Raw genomic sequence first — 17,443 nt, 5'->3', positions numbered from 1 at the left:
CCTGTGTCTCACAGTAGTGATATAAATATCTCAGTATCCCCTTTTTGTGTGTAGTCTTGTGGGCTTGTTTCTGAACATTATGTTGGTGTCTCTAAATGTACTTCTTCTGTCCTACAGCTGTTTGAAATCATGGTTTGGATTGTTTCCAACTTACCTACAACTTCAAGAGTGTTAGTAGAAGTATAGTAAAGGCTGGACACTCTTGAACATTCATTTGTTGGTAGCACAGGCAGCATTAAGCAAATTTCTCCGTAACAGCACCTGAGGAGCGGGCAAGGTTGAAGGTAACTATCAACTTTAAAGTGAAAAGACCTTTCTTCCATGAAGAAAAAGTGCTGACCTCAAACCTAAGCCTGACTGCTGCTCTGGGTCATCCCAGATATGTCCAGTAATCACGAAAAGCTTCGTTTTTCTGTTTCTAGGTGTTTTGGATGGTTTTTCTCTTAAGTTGCTGATTTTTGCGTTTTGTTTAATAGCAGTGCTGAATAATGATGCCTCCTTGTTCTATTCCCCCTAAAATATTTCACATGCTCTTATATCAAAGTGCATAACAGTCGATACTTTTATTGTGCAGATTTATTAAAAGAAATGTAGGTTTGAAAATAATTTCTAATGTTATGTTCTCTTCAATTTTTTTTCAGCCCTATGAAATGTTATTTGTAGCTCAGTGTCCCTTTTCTTACCTAACTGTGCTACTAACCTTCATTACCTTTCAACCTTTCCACACAGGCAGCTTGGCTCTGTGAAAATGCTCCTGTCTCTCTCATTGGTAGAAGTGTTTAAAAAAGGGGTTTCTGTCCTGCACAGTACTTTGAGATTTCAACATTTGCTGTTCTGCATAGCACAACATTGTCTTCCTGAGAACTTCACAAAATCATGATACTAGTGCCAAAATGCTCGGTGTCTGGGGGCTGTCAGCAAACCCCCAGCCCGTAAGGAAGGCTGACTCTTGCTCTGACCTTCACCCACAGCCCTGGAGCAAGGATTTGAACTTGTGTTTCCTCCACTGCAGGGCATTAGGCTGCTTTGCATGTTGAAGTAGACTAGCAGACTTCAAAATCCCTTGACATTTTCTATAGTATATGCAGATCTCTGGGTATAGCAAATTTAAACTACTTAACGTAGACTTAATTTACTTATTAGCTCCTTATAAATTATTGTAAAGCAGACCAGTATTCTTCTATTAAGGGATATAACAGGCTGTGGGTTTGAGCTGCTCCTCTTGATTTTTTGTGTGCTGGTGATGCCAACCTCGATGTGATGTTTTATGGATCACAAATTCCATCTGGAGTCTGAAAAGTCATTGCCAGTGCAAGTTTTGTTTCTTGTTTTTGTCAAAACTGGCATGGTTCCATGAGCAATTTTGGCTTCACTGAATTATTTTTCAGTATAGAAGAGTTTATTAAAAAAAATTCCTGAGTAGCAGCAGTTGATGGTTCTATGATTGACTACAAGTATGTCTCTTAGCAACATGACTGAAAAAAGGTCCCCCCACATTGCTCATTTGTCCAGAGATTTCCAAATGGATGTGGTTACCTTGATGATAAACCATCTCACTTCTCCAGTACTCCTTGCACCATATTTTGTGCCATACTGTTGAAAAGTCTTCTCCAGAGTGACATTAAAAGTATAAGCCCTAATTTCAGACTCCTGTTTTGGGACATGTGTAAAATGCCTTCCCAGGCAGCTGAGTAGTGCTACCACACATCACCAAAGCATTCACTTCCTTTCCCAGTAGCTCTTCTGAGCCAGGCCTTGCAAAGGATAGAGACCTGTGGAGTTCATTTTGCTGTCTGACAGAGGTTTTCAGAGCCAGGTACAGCCTGTGGACCTTTCATCTGGCATCTCTGTGCTGGTGACAATGACAAATTATTGGCTTGCTGATAGTCAACATAATTTTGATAATCCTTTCTTTGAAAGAGATTGCTGTAGTTGGTTGTGAACAAATGCTCCACTTTCACAAGATTTCACAGATGAGATTCTGCAAGAGGCTGCCCTGCTGTCCCCTGCACCTCCCCATGGCGGATCCCTCTGCTTTCTCAGAGAGCCTCCTCAGGCTGCAAGGACACTGTGTCACCACCACAGCTGCAATATGTGTTGATTTGAGGCTGGTTAGTGCTGAGCACAGACTTGATGGAGGCATTGCTGTGTGAGAGAGATGGCAGGGGTGCTGCCTTTCCCCACTCCCAAAGAAGGGTGTCCAGCACTGATGGAGACGTGGTCATGGAGTGCTGGCTGCCGTGGCCCCATGGTAGCAGCCACTCTACCTGGCTGCAACTGCATTTGACTATGAAGTAATGCCTCTGAGAAGCAGATGCTGTCACTGTTCAGGGCTCTATTTTGCTTCAGGACCAACCTATGACAACGTGCTCCATGTGACCAGGGCTAATGTGGTAAGAACTGCTCAGCTACACGTGAGGCACTGCCGGGCTGTGCTGGCTGCCCCATGGCCTGAAGCAGCTTTACAAACCTGCTTCACAAACCCCTTATCTACCATGGAGCTCTCTACTCGAGATATCTCTTCTCTCCATATGCTATGGGCAGCAGCACCTTAGCTGGGTTTGTAATGCAAACAGATGGGTGAGCATCTGAATCTTTCCAGGTCCACAGAGCTGCCCCATCTCTCTTACTTGCATGGCCTTAATTTTAATTTCTTTGGGGCATGTTCTAAAAGCTTCCTGTTTTATATAAGGCTTTGAAGGGCATATAAAGAAATCATGTGAAGGTGCCTTGGGAATGTTCCTGTCGTCACTGTCCAGTGCCTGATGCAAATTGTTTTCTTCACTTTGTTATTTAAACTGCTGGCAGGTGAGTTAATAAATTTTAATAGAATGCTACAGGGTGGGCTTCGGAAAGCTAATTATTTGAAAGGCACTCAGAAATGTTAAAAGGTCTCTTTTAATGCCAAATCTAAAGAAAGTGATACAATTAAATAATGGTCTAGTTTTTTTTTCCTAAAAAAAAAAAAATTAGAAGAGAGAGAAAAGGAAGAGGCCAATTCAATGGGAGTAATTACTTTTGTAGTACTTGTTAAAAGTCTTCCAAACCCCTTGTTTTTGTTCAGGTACACATATCTCTGATATCTTAATTGTCAATATTTGAATCAAGTTAACAGATGCTTCTCTGTTTTTACTTGACCTGCCTTTGTGCTGTGGTTGGTATCACGATACCCAGGAAATCCACAGCAGGGGACATTAAAATGGGAATATTGGGCCAGCACACAGTACCAACCACCCTCAAGGGCAGCTGGAGATACTGGTCCACTAAACTGGATCGACCAGTGCAGGGACTGGTGGTGTCTGTGTGAAAGGGTCAGCTTCCAGAGAGGGTTAATCAGAGGCTGGTTGGTGTCCATCCAGGCAGTGGGAAGGGAGGCATTCAGGAACTCTGAGATTATCCCATCAACCTCGAAGTGACTGTCTCACTTGATAGGTGAGACAGTCATTCCTTAGGATTTTTAAGTCATCCCTCTGCTCCCTTGGTGGTGTGTATAAGGTTATACAGGGCAAGTAGATAAAGTGTCCCCTAAAACCAAGAGATTTGCAGTATTTTTCCTGTAGAAGAAAACAATTTCTGTCATCAACATGTCTCCTTGTCGTTTTCCTTTTAAGCCTCTGTCAGTAACAATAGAGTTTGGCCTGCTGTATTCACCTTATGCAATCAAGGGAGTGGATTTCCACAAATGTTTGTGTATTCACGTGTCAACTCTGCTCCACCCTGGGTGTGAGAACACCTCCAAGGTTAGAGTAGCAAGTTCTGTACCTTCCTCTGGCCTTAAACCATTAAATATGTTGAGTGGTTGACTCTTGCCGTGGTTGAAAAGCACTGATAAAGGACTGCAGGCAATTAAATCTTACTGTATTTCAGCTGTTTTACCTTTAGTCGTGTTCGTCTTAAACTGAACACTCTTCAGAACACCTCTTCACAGATTATTTCTTTTTTATTCTTGACTGTGCCAAGGTAAATTTATAATAGAAGTTTTTTTTCATTTGTGTATAACTTTGAGAAAGACTTTCAGCCGATAGTTTGACTGACCTTACAAAGAACAGAGCTGAGCAATTTTGTTTAATCTCATCATGTTGGAAAAGATGCACTTGTCCTAAGAAATGAAAAGATTAAAAATGCAGTGGTTGTACACAAGTCTGTTCTCGTTACATTTTTCCAAGTAACTGTTTCAAGCCTTTATCTGTTGTTGAGCTTTGTTTCTATGACTAATAAACCTATATTGAGACAAATAATGAAATATTGATTCAGCAACTTGAAACTTTTTCAACTGCCATTTTATTCAGTGCCCCCATAGGCAGCACAGCAGAATGGAAGTTTTATTGTGGACTGAACAAATCCAGTGGTTTGAGCATGACATGGTGAAATTGTAACATAGCAATAAAATCGCACGGCACATTTATGCCATCTGTTTCATAGTGGGAAAACAACACTTTGGTGATGGCCTCAAACAATAAACCTGGATTTAGAAAAGAATAACAAATGGAGCTTGTAGTATTAGGAACAGTGTAAGATATTGTACATCCTCCTTCCCACACTGTTGCTCAACTGCAAAGTTCTCCCAAGTGCTTTTTGGTTTAGGTGTCCTTAGCTGTTATAGTCTGCTGGTTTCAGGGCTCAAAAAAACATCTTTGACTCATAGAACACGGATTCAACAGATATTTGCCTCTTCCTATCTCATCTATTGCTTTTATCAGCTTTCCTTTTTTGGAGTGGGCAGGCAGGAAGGGAGTCAAGTCACATTGCTCCTCCATCAGTCAGTGACAAGAAACAAAGTTAAAGGGTCATGATTGAAGAGCAGGAGGCAAGCATGAAAAAGTTTTCTTTAATCTTTCATCAAAACAGCGTAAAGTCTAAGACATGAGCCCTGTGTTATCAGAAATTGGGGAAATTAGACTACTATAAATTATGTAGTATGTGCAGAAAAGGTTTTTTTGTGTTTTCCTTGGGAAATCAGTGATGTAAGATAAGAGGGTTCTCTTATTCTGACCACTCATCAAACATTTGATATTGTGGCCCTTGTATTTTTAAGTGACCTGTGACCTGAAAGAAGGGGCCATAAAACACTGTTCTTGTAAGCTTTTGAAATCTGTAGATAGAGAATATGATTAAGATAAGTAATAAATCCTGTTATTAACTATTTTTGTTGCAAGGTTATAAATGTTATATCTACCTAATAAGAACTAAATATCTTTCTTCAGCTTCAAACTAAAAGAGAGTAGGTTTAGATTAGATATTAGGAACAAATTCTTTTCTCTGAGGGTGGTGAGGCACTGGAACACATTGCCCAGAGAAGTTTTGGATGCTGCATCCCTGGGAGTGTTTAAGGCCAGGTTGGATGGGGCTCTGAGCAACCTGGTCCAGTGGAGGTGTCCCTGTCCAAAGCAGGAGGGCTGGAACTGGATGATCCTTAAGGTCCCTTCCAACCCAAGCCCTTAATATGATTCCATTCTATAATACTTTGGTGCATGGAATCTCCTTCAGGGAGTTTCTTACTGTTTTCTATGCCCTCATTTCCACAACAGTCCTCTGTAATGTATGTGGATGACCTTCTGTAATGGTATCTGTTTCAAAGTCTCTATACTGACTTTTGGAGGAGGAAAGGAGAACACAAAAGATGTCAACGTTGTTGAAGCCACTGGTTTCTGGTCCAGCTACAGCACTGTGATTGCCTCAGGGCATCTACACACTTCCAGTGGCTAAATCTCTCTCTGGCATGTCCTCCTCAGCTCAACTACCCTGTCCCCATTCCTAGTTCTGCAGCCTGATAAAAAGTGGCAGTTTCCTGCAGCCTCCCCTGCATAGTGCTGCTTTACAGAGTGAGACCTTCACAGCTAATTGCCCTGAGTCTACCACCTACTTCTGTGAAGGGGGTTTGCATCCTTACCCAGCTCTCTCAGTTAGGGACCTGGTTACCTGCCTGGCACAAATTGGTGCCTGTCAGATATTAAATAAGAAGGATGGAAGCAACTGGGTTTGTTTGTGTTTAAGCTGCAGAAGCACAGTTTACATTTTTTTTTTTATAGTCTTTGCCAGTTTTAAGATGAGAGCTTGAAAAATGCCATTAACATGAAGAATGGTCACAAGGTAATAAAGAAACAATCTTCTCACTTTAATGACTTGAGCTAAAAGCTAAATGACTGTAGCAGCTCAGACTGTAAAAGCAGTGGGAAATTTAATGAACAGTGACCCCACAGGAAAGTCAATCTGTCTATTAATGTTTAGTTCTGTCATTTCTTCTGAAAAGTAATAAACTTCTATTATATAATCTATTGGTTACAGAACCTGGGGTCAGGCTCCCGTTGAGCTTAACTCTGCCAATCTGCCTCAGCTGAAATTACTGACCTTCCCCATGTAATAGGTAAACATCCCAAGCAAGATATAACTGTGCAGGTACTCAGGGAAACAGTGTGATTGTGAGGAAAGGAAATTGTCGTGAACTTGACTGCAAAAGCTCTAAATGGTTTTCATATTCCCATAATGGTAAGCGGATTCAGCCAGTTAAATTATGTAAAATATAATGAATGAAACTGTGATTAGTCAGTAGTGGCTGATGCCCCAGTTCTATAACATGTCATTCATCTGGATGCTCTAGAATACTTATTGCAAATCTTGTAGCAAAGGTGGCAATCAAGTAAGAGATAAAAATATGAACCCTTTTGCTTATGTTTAGCTATTAAGAACATGTATTTACTTAGCCAGGTAGCGGCAAGAGGCATCTTGAAAATTGGCTGATTTAGAGAAGTGTATTTTAACTACAGACTAAAAGCTGGAAAGCTCCAAACTTAACCATCCACATGGGTTAATCCTGTGAGCACAGGCCTGGAAGAGGCTGGAGAAGTCCGCTTCTGGAGAAATCTGCAAAGTAGAACCTGCCCCATCCCACAGAATTCTTCATTTGGGCTAAAGTTTCAGATTGGCTTTGTTTTAATCTTCTCTACTTAAATCAGAACCTGATCCTGTTTGGTTATGCTTTGTGACCAGCATGTTTGAGTGGCTTTGTACAGCAGCTTGTCCTGTGAGAATGGGATTGTGTATGGGTGGGATGTCACTTTGGAAGGGGCTGAGCTGACAAAACTCTTCAGCCACTCATCTTTCTTTTTCCTAGTTATATAGTAGCAATTATCCAAAGTCCAATCTCTGTCACATGTATCCATCACAGTGTTCAAACTGGAGACTTATTAATTGGTTACATACTGTATGTCACATTAAATCTGTATTTTCTTCTTTACGATGCTTTAATAAAAATTGTATATGCCTATTTACATATGTTTCTCACAGATAACATTTCTTTAAAGCCCATTCAAGTTTATTTTTGCTTGAAAGCCTATTGCAATTTGCCTTCAAATATACAGCACAAGTAGAGCTTCACATTTAAAAAGTCACAGAACTTTTTATAGTTTCCATCATTTTTTCCCTCTTTTTTCTTTTTTTTCTAAGCTGGCATTTGGTTCTGTGGGCTGGAAAAACTGCTTTCCCCATTAGTAACGTCCTTTCCTATTAAACAAATCTTGTTGATGTAAAAGAAATTTTCCATCCAGTGGTTTGGCATTGCTGAAGTGTACTGAAAAGCAGGTACAAACTAGTTTGGAGAACACCACTATTTTAATGAAAAAAATGAACCTATAAAGGCTCATAATGGTCTTCAGGCTGCCTTGACACCAGGGCAGAGCCAGGGTGGGGACAGTGACCAGCAACCACCTGAGGATGTCCAGGCATGGCTGGGGCTATGGGGCAGTTCCATGGCCCAGCCAGGGGCCCAGCAGGTGAAGCTGGGACAGCAGAGTCTGCTGCCCCCAGTGCTCTTCCTCACCACGAGGAGCCAGCCTTGGGCTGGGGCTGCAGAGCTCCAGATGTCCTGGCCCTGGCCTGGTTTGGTCCCCATAACCAGCAAGATCCTCCTTTTGGTGCTGCCTGTTGCCTTCTGCCCACCCCACAGGGGTGTGACAGGGCAGGCGGCAGGACTGCAGCCTCCCAGCCTGGCCCTGGTATGACCTTTGCTCCTTTGGCACGCCTGGGCACAGTCCTGATGCACGACTATTTTTGCTCATGCTTTAATCTGCTTAACATTTTTACCAGAAATGTTTTCTCTCTCCTGGCAGCGTCGTGTGTGTTCAGTGTGTTCAGCCATGAGCAGCCACTCGGTGCCCCCACGCTGGGCCGTGCCCAGCTTCGGGCTGCACCACTCCCACCTCACCTTTTCCTGAGCAGAGCTTCCTGGCGTCTTTCTCAAAGTAAATTTGGAAACTACAGCCTTATTAACTAACCCTGTCAAACACACTTTGTGGGGAAAGGTACCACATCAGTCTTCTGTGTGAGCGTACGTTGTCTCTCCAGCCAGCAGAAAAGCCGTGGGCTGAAGTGCGGTGGTAGCAGTGCTCCCTGCCCTCCTGTGACATAAAAAGGAAAGCCAAATTAAAACACAGAGTAAATTAATTTTTAATTTTTTTCATGATGGCAGCACAGGCACTTCTCACAGCAGGGCACAGAATCATTAGAGACTGATCTGTCCTAACAGGTACAGAAGTACTTCTGTAATTATCCGAGTACAGTTTCTTTCCAATCTGGTAAGACTTGCCTCCTCAGCACTGACTCAGTCCCTGTGGCATCAATGACTCTGCTTTCCAACATCCCCACTCCTGATCTCGGAGGGCATCAGCTCATCCTCACGAATAATGACGGCCTTGTGCGTGAATCTAACATGGAGTGTGCAGGGGACACGCGCACAAGCCACAATTTCACCGACGGTGACTAATCAAACTACTTAATTCTTCCATTCCACAGAGCTGCCTGACAGTTCACAACAATTAAATAACAAGATATGTGGGAGAAGCACACACAGTAATGCCTATGTCATGCAAAATATGTTGACCTTTTGTGTCTGCAGGTCTGCCACAACCTGCACCCCGGTTGCTGCCATCTGCCCACACCGGCACAGTCGGCTGCAGGCTGATGGACAGGTTTGCTCTGGAGGAGTCAGTGCTGCCAGGCCTTCCTGCATCCCTGCAACACCCTCCCTGCCTTCCTGTGCTCTTCGACTGCTGCTCATCCTGCTGCAAATAGTGCAGTCACAGCCAGCTGTTAGGATCTGATTATTAAAAGATACCTCTGCCCAAATTAAGGGCAAAAAGAGACCACATGCCAAAGTCAATAGCATGGATTTTATTTGACAGTAAATGTGAGGGAGAGAAAAACAGGAAGAGGGGGGAGGGGGAGAGAAAAAGAGTGAGAGAGAGAGACAGATTAAGTAAAAGATCACCACCACATGGATTCTGTTGGCATCCCCGCTTTTTCTGATCTTCTCGGTGGTGGAAGTCCCGAAGTTGTGCTTCTGGAATACCACTTTTATACAGTTCAAGTCCTGGATATTCACAGGACATCAGGAGATGTTCCCACAACTTGGAATGGCATGGGTGTAAGTAGTTGTTTTCTTTCCCACAGCTTGCACAGTGAAATATTGGTTTGCTCATTTCAAACCTTTACCTTCATTTAGGTTTGGAATTAACACTTTTCTTTCTCACAGTTTTCCACAGAGGGAGTCTTTGTCTGGATAGGTTACCCAGATCTGCCTTACCAGGCCTGGTTCCTGTTGTTGCCATCTGCTTTTATCACAGGTTCCTTTTCTGGTGACTTATGGGAATTTCTTTCTTTGACAGTGTTTTGCGACAATTAAGTCCTCATTTTTTAAGTCCTGACACCAGCACAGTCCTTTATCTCACCTTACTTACTTATTTTGAGCAACTGCTTGTAAGAATGTGTTTCCTCCTTCCCACAGTGTTAGTCACAGCATTTCTGTTCATCTCTCATTTACCTGTCAAAATCTGGTTAAGGACTCTGCATCCTCCTTTCTAATAGCTGGTGACACTGCAAATCACTACCAGAGCCCGCAGCTGGTGAGAAACTTCTGTGCAACACAAAGCAAAGACAAAACACTCGTCTACAACAGTATCACTCAGAAAAAAATATTTCAGCTGCATCAGATAAGACAGCTGCAAAATACGTACAGCCTTTTGGTGTATAAGAATATGAAGTATGTGGAAAAAAAAATATTTCTGGATGGTGCTATCAAAAATGTTTAGCACATGGTTAGCAGTTTCCAGTCAAGTGGAAGATAAACCTTTTATAGACTGCAGCGATTTGCTGTCAGTGGCACTTTCAAAAAGCTCAATTCAGATCAACCAGGTTAGGAGGTGATACAGACATTTGTCAGCTAAACAAAGGAGGTTACAGACCCGAGGGTGAGATACAAAATAAGGCATTTAATTGCATAAGAGTCAATGAGAGTAGCACATGAACCTATGGAATTGTATTCATACAATTAGTTAGTCCTATTAAAACATCTGATAAACTTGCTACCCCCTGAGGATGAGTTGTAGCATTGAGCCTCCAGTTTAATTGTCTTATAGAATGTCTGAGATGTGAAAAAAAATTGGTTTTCTTCCAATGTTTAGGTGTCCTAGATTGGATAGCAGCAGAGGGCCATATTAGCTTCTGAGAGATGAAAGAAATTTAATGCATACTGATTATATTTTACTGCTATAAGCAAAACAGCAGCACTTTAAAAGAGTAAAATGCTCTTTCTATAAATACTACACATATATTGTAGAATGAAATTCCTGTTTCCAGAGCCTGATTCTTTTTTGTGAAGGGAGGAAGCACCATGGATGTTGCTATGTTGCCCTCTCGTGGGTCGAGCCTGCAAACAGCGGCTCAACGTGCCGGAGCTGCCACTGTGTCACTCACGGGTTTTCAGCGGCCTGAGCTGACAGCCAAGGGGTGCCCTGCCTGAGGAGAAAGGACTGAAAGATCGGCACGTGGTAAATATGTAGTCAAATAAGTCCATTTCCCCCTAAATTCTCTGTTTCTATTTCTGCAGAATACAGCTCTGAGGATAGGTCCCCGTGGGAATTGCAAATGTTGTCCTGTAACATCAAAACAATAAGCATAAAAAATACAGTACCACTCCTCTTCCCAAGTCTCTTTCTGCAGGACTTGATTACTGTTTCTGCAGCAAACAGTAATTGAAGAGCAGGAGGATGAACAACACTATTTGGTGGCAGATGAAGCACAAGCCAGAAGTGAAGGGAGCATAACAGGAAAGACAGTTGACACACAGATCCATTTTGCTGTGCTGTGAGTGATGTCATCTATCACACAGAGTGCTGCAATTGCCTCCCACATTGCTGAATCTCATATCTATTCTGTCCTGCTCTTCTGGGAATTTTAAAACAGCATTTTCCTGTCTAGCCAAGGTACTTTTGTCACCCGTGCTGAGAGAGTTGTCTGAGTACTTCATAGTCTCTGAAATATTTATCCTCTCACTTTTCTTGTCAGGTAAGAAAATTCTCCATTTTGCAGATGACAAAGTGAGGCACATGGATTAATTCTCAGTTCAAAAAAGAGATTTATTCATGCAAAGTGGTGCTTAGGCAGAATTTAAGAGTCTATATCCAAAATGTACATTGTGAAAAGCCCTGTTCAAGGGTCGGAGACATCTGATGGCATGCAAGGAAGCTGTCAGGGAGTTCCCTTCTCTGCCTAAGGGAGAGGAAAAATGACAGCAATTCAACTCTTTTTTATAAGCCATTTATTTCTGTATATGAAATAAAAGTTCTGAAATAAAACTGCATTCAGATAAGACTTTGCATGCAGCCTCTGCTACTCATAACCACCTTGGGGTGGAGGAGGAACAGCTTACAAAGCTCCCAGAAGGGAAGGAATCAAGGTAAGATCTTGTCCTCCCATGCTGTGACTTGCTGAGGGAAATGCTGCCTCTTGTTTTATGCACACTGGACACCTACATCCCCAGGGAAAACCTTCCCTGAGAGCCTGCTGCAGCATCAACAGCCAAGCTACACACGGCCTTGACTTCACTGAGCTGACCAGATAGGCTTATGCTGAATTTGTGAGGCTGTTTGGGGCCTGACCTGCTGTTCAGAATTCATTTCTCAACTCTGAACTATCCTGTTGTTAAGTTAAAAAGACTTTATCACAAAACAGGATGCCCCACTTCCAACTGATAACCTATAGCACTACTCTGAGAAACACCAAACCTGCATCCTAGGCTCTTCTAATCCCATGAAAGTTTGAGCCTTCATCTCCCTGACCTCAGAAAAATGCCCTGAACATCGGGTGCTGATTATTTGAGGTGGGAATGGTCCCCATTACTTTCGGGCCACTGAGAGAGGAAGGTCTGCAGCACCAGCAGAGAGCAGCCATGACCTGCAGCTCAGAGGGCTGTGTGTCTGCAGGCGGGACTCTGGCTCCTACTCTGGAGTATTTTTCTCTGTTTTATGAGAGATGTGTTTCAATTTCCTTACTAGCCTGAGGAACCACAGTGTGCCCCTCCCCAGCCTAAGTGCCTACAGCCAAGGCTACTGATCCAGTCCCCTGTGGGGATTTTGCTCTCACAAATCCACACTTTTAACTAAAGAACAGTCTGAGCTCAGTAAGAGGTGACAATCACCCCTGTGCAAAATGCCTCATAAACTAGCAGCTTTTCCTGTAATGCAGAGCCATTTGTTCAAATGACAGGAAGGGTGATGTTGGTTTGGGAATTAGTCTCCTGGGCACATTTTGTAATCTGTGGCTGTGTAAGAGAGCGGGCGAGATGTTGCAGACACTGAATCCCTGTTTCTCCAGGGAAACATCAAAGACAAGTTTTCAGTTCTCTCAGTGTTTCTGATTGACTGGTTTGAAACTCTCCTGTGCTCAGCAATTTGGCTTTTGGACATTTCCATCCGGATGCCTGATTTTCCCGTCTTTGATGGAGAGTCACTGTCACCCCACTGTCCCAGGCAAAGTAGGAGATTCAGATAAAGTTTATTAAAGAAATCCTCCTACTGAATCACAGGGAACAGAAAGGACCCCCTTGCTTTCTAACTCTGCTACAAAGGGTCCAGTCTTAGCCGCAGACTTTGTCAATAGTTTATGTGTAAAGTATTGAATAGGTGTAATTGAACCTTCATACAATGTTGTCGCCAGGATTAAGGATGGTAAACCATATATATTTATATAAATATATATATGATTTATTATGACAATGATTAGAAAAAAGTTCTTAATCAGAATTATTAATGACACACTATAGGAGCCATAACAATATTATAATGCTATTATAATATAGTGCACTATGAAGCAATATTGAAGCTACATATATATATATATATATATATGCCATTGTATTAAAGCTAGCAAAACCAATTATGCAGAGATTGATGTCACCCATACCAATGACTGTGGGCAAATCGCTTTCACTCAACCTCAAGGAGTAACACTGAGGGACAGCCTCACTCAAGGGAGGAATTTCCACACATACACTCCCAGAAGGGATATGTTAGAAGACCCTGCCATTAAAATTTCGGACCGGGCTTTTATAGTATAAAGTGACTGACTGTCCATCGTATGTCTCCAGGCTGGCTGTGTCAGCTCAGCAGCCTTAGACAAGCAGATGGTATCACTTGTTTCTTCCTTTATCCGGGTGCTTTACCAGGCCTACCACATCTTCACCTCACAATCAGGATGTTTAAATTTGGGATTGATGAGTCAGACTGATTTCACCATTATTCAACACCAAAAGCAGCATGACTCCTCTGTCTCCATTTACCACTGGTAGCTTTGCAAATTGGGCATTATTTGAGTTGTTCTACCTCATTCCAGGCAGAGCATCCTGCTACAACCACCAAGGCACCCCTACAGATGGCATGGCAGAGAGGGTGCTGGCAACCCTGGTGCCACGAGCTGCACATTAAAACTCTTAAAGCCCAGTGCTGGACACCTGCTAAAGTGCTCTCATCTATTGAAAGCAAACAGCCATGTTAGATAGAAAGCTTTGTTTTCTTTCTTGCATTTGGGACAAATCACTCTAGAGCCTATCTCCCCTAAAAAATTACATCTGAAAGAGGTTATTCATGTGGCTTATGAACAGCACTTAAATTTAGGCAGCTAATTTAGCCATCTAAATTGGGAGACTATCCTGCCTCATTTTGCTTGTATGGAGTGTGGGGAAAGAAAAACTCACCCAGAAGCTTTTCAAAGCTGGAACTAAAAGTCAGGGGCTGTTTTCAAGTCATCAGTGGTGGGTTACATTACAATGCAATGCAACATGTGGATTTTCTGATTTGTCCTCTGAAGGACTCTCACGTCTGCAGTGCTAGGAATAGTCATATATAAGACCAGGCACCTCCTTCCATTAAGTAGTGTATCTGTGTCCTTAAAATGTGACCGTGTGAAGAGGAACAGCATTAGCACTTTTCTACTTGATAATGCAACTCAACAGTAAGGGAAAGTGTTACATTAGAAAACACTGTTTTTATGTACACTGCAGACATCTTCTTTTGAAGCTTCATTCAGCAAATAATTTGGAAGTTGATTCAAAGGCCACATAAAAAAGATCATGTCTTACTATGTACATCTTTAAGCAGATGTCTAAGGACATGTCTATTCAGCAAAGCACACTCATGTGCATTTAAATCCCACTGGAGGCCAATTTTCCGCCATAAGTGCATTATTGAACTGGGATTTTGAAATACATCATTGCTTCTGTTTGAAATCTTTCCTCACTTCGGAACTCTACTGTTTAAAGAAAAAAAAACCATATGGAACTAATCATGCACATTTTGTCTAGCAGATAGGCATTATAGCAGACTGTGTTTTCCCTTCAAGTGATTGTCCATATGAGCAGGCAAACTGTGGTGTGCATATAGCTGAACATGCAAGACAAGGTTTTCAACCATAACAACATCCATACTGATGTACCTCCTGCTCAGTCACATAATTATGAGATGAGAACACTCATCACTGCCTATCTGCCAGACAGATGAGGTTTCTTTTCTTTTTCCCTTCCCTTCCCTGCCCTCTCCCTTTTCCTGCCCTCTCACAGACCTTACTGTTTTTTAGCTTGTTATCTCTTTATTTGCTTCCATTTAACAACTGGTCCTTCTGTTGACTCCTCAGAAACACAGAGTTCAGACTACAGAAGAGAGATTTCCCATTCTGGCAGATATTCCACATGCTACTACACTGCCCCAGAGAAAATGCCCCTGGGAAGTATATGACTTCCTGAAACTTCAGTACTGGCTTGCAGAGAAACAAGAGAGGATCAACACTGCAGGATGTCTACAAACCATAACCCCAGGACTAGAAAGGAAGCATCAACCACCACTAATCCTTATATGAGAAGCCTGGAGAGAGAGGACACAGTAAGTAAAGTTGTACATAGCTACCTTCTTTTTATAATTATCAAGTACAGAGTTCTTTTCACTCTTTATATACATCTCTGTCTAAATAACTTCTTGTATAAGCTTTTCTATAGTATGACATTGCATTTCAGATATATCCAAAGTTCTTAGTCAAACCACTTTTCATTTCTACCTGATTAAAAAAATCATTCTTCTCTGGTTGTGACTGCAGATCTTTTGTCAGCAGCAGAGGCCACACAACACAGACTAGTGTGTTAAACATGGGGTTTTTTATATTCTTTATGTTTTACTCAAACAGGATACATTCTTTCCTCAGCTCTTTATACCCAATACAGAGAGATCATCTGAAAATTACAGTAGCAATCAGCTTGCATTTGAGGTGATCCAAATGTAGCACCTGTGGAATACATGACACAATTTTTAAAGGAGCCTGTAAGCGTCTCTGTTCTCACTCATGTGGTGAGCACTGGGTTCATCCAGAGTGAGACCTTACTCTGACTTAAAGACAAATGGCAGGTTGTTGAACTGTGTAAACCAGATGCCAATAAAGAGCAAACAGTAAAGTTTTATCAGCTCACAAATACCCTGGTTCTTTCTCATTAAAAAGTGACGGATATAGTTCCAACTAAAATTACTGTGTCTGTGCCATTTTTGTTCATGTCACAACACTGGGCCTACAAGGTAAACTCACTCTAGTTTTTTCAGTTAAGGCTTCTTAGCCAGAGGTATTCTGAGCATTTTATTAGCAGTTGTTTGGACTCTAAAGACAATATGTTCATTCCTCCAACTCTTGAAAATAGACCTATGCATTATGCCATAACACTCTCTAATTTACACACACAGAAACACACCTCGTACAGATAGATATGTGTGAATATTATTTTCTGCTGAAAAATTATATTTTAAATATTTTTCAGAGTATGTTAACAGTATTTCAGAAGGTGAATATTTGAATCACTATAAATGTAAAGATTTGCATCAATCCTTGTCTGTAAATCAAAAGGGGAGAAAAACTCAGGAGTAATACAACTAAAATTTCTCAAATGTGTCCTAAAATACTCTTCTATGCATGAAGATTCTCTGTGACTAAAGGTGGGTATCTCAGCACTCTCCAGTTTTCTGAACTAGTATAGTGGGTATATAATCTGGGAGACTCCAAAGTTCTTCCTTCCATTAGTGTTTTAGCACTGAATTGCATTGCAATTATCCTACCACAAATACTTGTCCGACATGGAATATTGAATGCCAGGAGAAGATAATATGGAGGAACCTAAATTTCCCACAGATGGATATGAAAGGAGATGATAGGAATTTATGGCAGGGTGAAGTCTGAAACATTTTTGTAATGGCCATTTGGATTAGGCAGGCAATTGTAGTGTCAAATGCACTTCCAGCAGAGGGAGATGGAAAAGTTAGATTTTACTTTTTTTTTTAGAGCTCTAATTTTTCCTATGGCTGTACTTGTGAGTGGGTGTAAAACTATTCCCTTAATACATATGTAAGAGAATGAAAAGGATATGTTACCAGCACTGTAACCAAACATTCATATTTTACAGTCCCAGCTGGGACTGAATGAATATTTTATGAATTGAAAAGGTAATTTAGGTTCACTTGGCACAATTCACATGCCAGATGATTTGGAGCTGGCCTCAATTTGAGCTGCAGTGAGTGAGTGAGAAAGGAATGGAAGGCAGTAGGTGTGTGTGGCTCTTTGTGTGCTGCAGTACTTGGCCTTGAAAATTCTCACTGAAGTTGCCAATTTTATATAAAATACCTAAAATAATCAGCCCAATGACTCAAACTCATCTGCTCTGTCAGCAGGTCACATCACCTACAGCAATGACCATGCTATAGGTATGCTTAGACCCTAATTCTGGCCAAAAGTGAACAGACTTATTTCACCAGGAAAAAGCAGCAATGATGGTGTTTGCCCTTGCTTCATAACTTCATACCAGAGTGGGGAGTAAACAGTCCTTTGAGAGAGAGCAACCACTGAGCCAAATATGAATCAGCTCTATTAATCAAGTAATGAAAAGTGCCTGAAAACAAATCCCATTTCAACTTTTCAGTGGTCTACAATACAGGGAGGTTGGGTTGATTTGCAATATTTTCCTTTTTTGGCTGCTTCAGTGAGAAATCAATTGTTTGAAAACCATGAGTGGTTAGAAACTCTCAATCAGCTTGTGATTAATAGAGAACAGGAATATAGCAAAAATCTTATTTTCTACTTTTCAGTGGGT

General features: G+C 41.6%; 1 long non-coding RNA gene across 1 annotated transcript; it reads left to right on the top strand.

The window, feature by feature from the left end:
- The first annotated feature begins 2,337 nt into the window (after positions 1 to 2,337).
- LOC108495321 lies at positions 2,338 to 9,012 on the top strand. The gene is made up of 3 exons (XR_001874068.1): positions 2,338 to 2,393; positions 2,693 to 2,808; positions 8,891 to 9,012. It is a non-coding gene; the product is annotated as an uncharacterized LOC108495321 (long non-coding RNA).
- Positions 9,013 to 17,443: the final 8,431 nt, after the last annotated feature.

Source organism: Lepidothrix coronata, unplaced genomic scaffold (assembly GCF_001604755.1).
Source record: "Lepidothrix coronata isolate B3197 unplaced genomic scaffold, Lepidothrix_coronata-1.0 Scaffold30, whole genome shotgun sequence".
In the NCBI taxonomy this organism is placed as follows: Eukaryota; Metazoa; Chordata; class Aves; order Passeriformes; family Pipridae; genus Lepidothrix; species Lepidothrix coronata.
The sequence above is the reverse complement of the archived record's forward strand: the minus strand, read 5'-3'. Positions and strand labels throughout refer to the sequence as shown.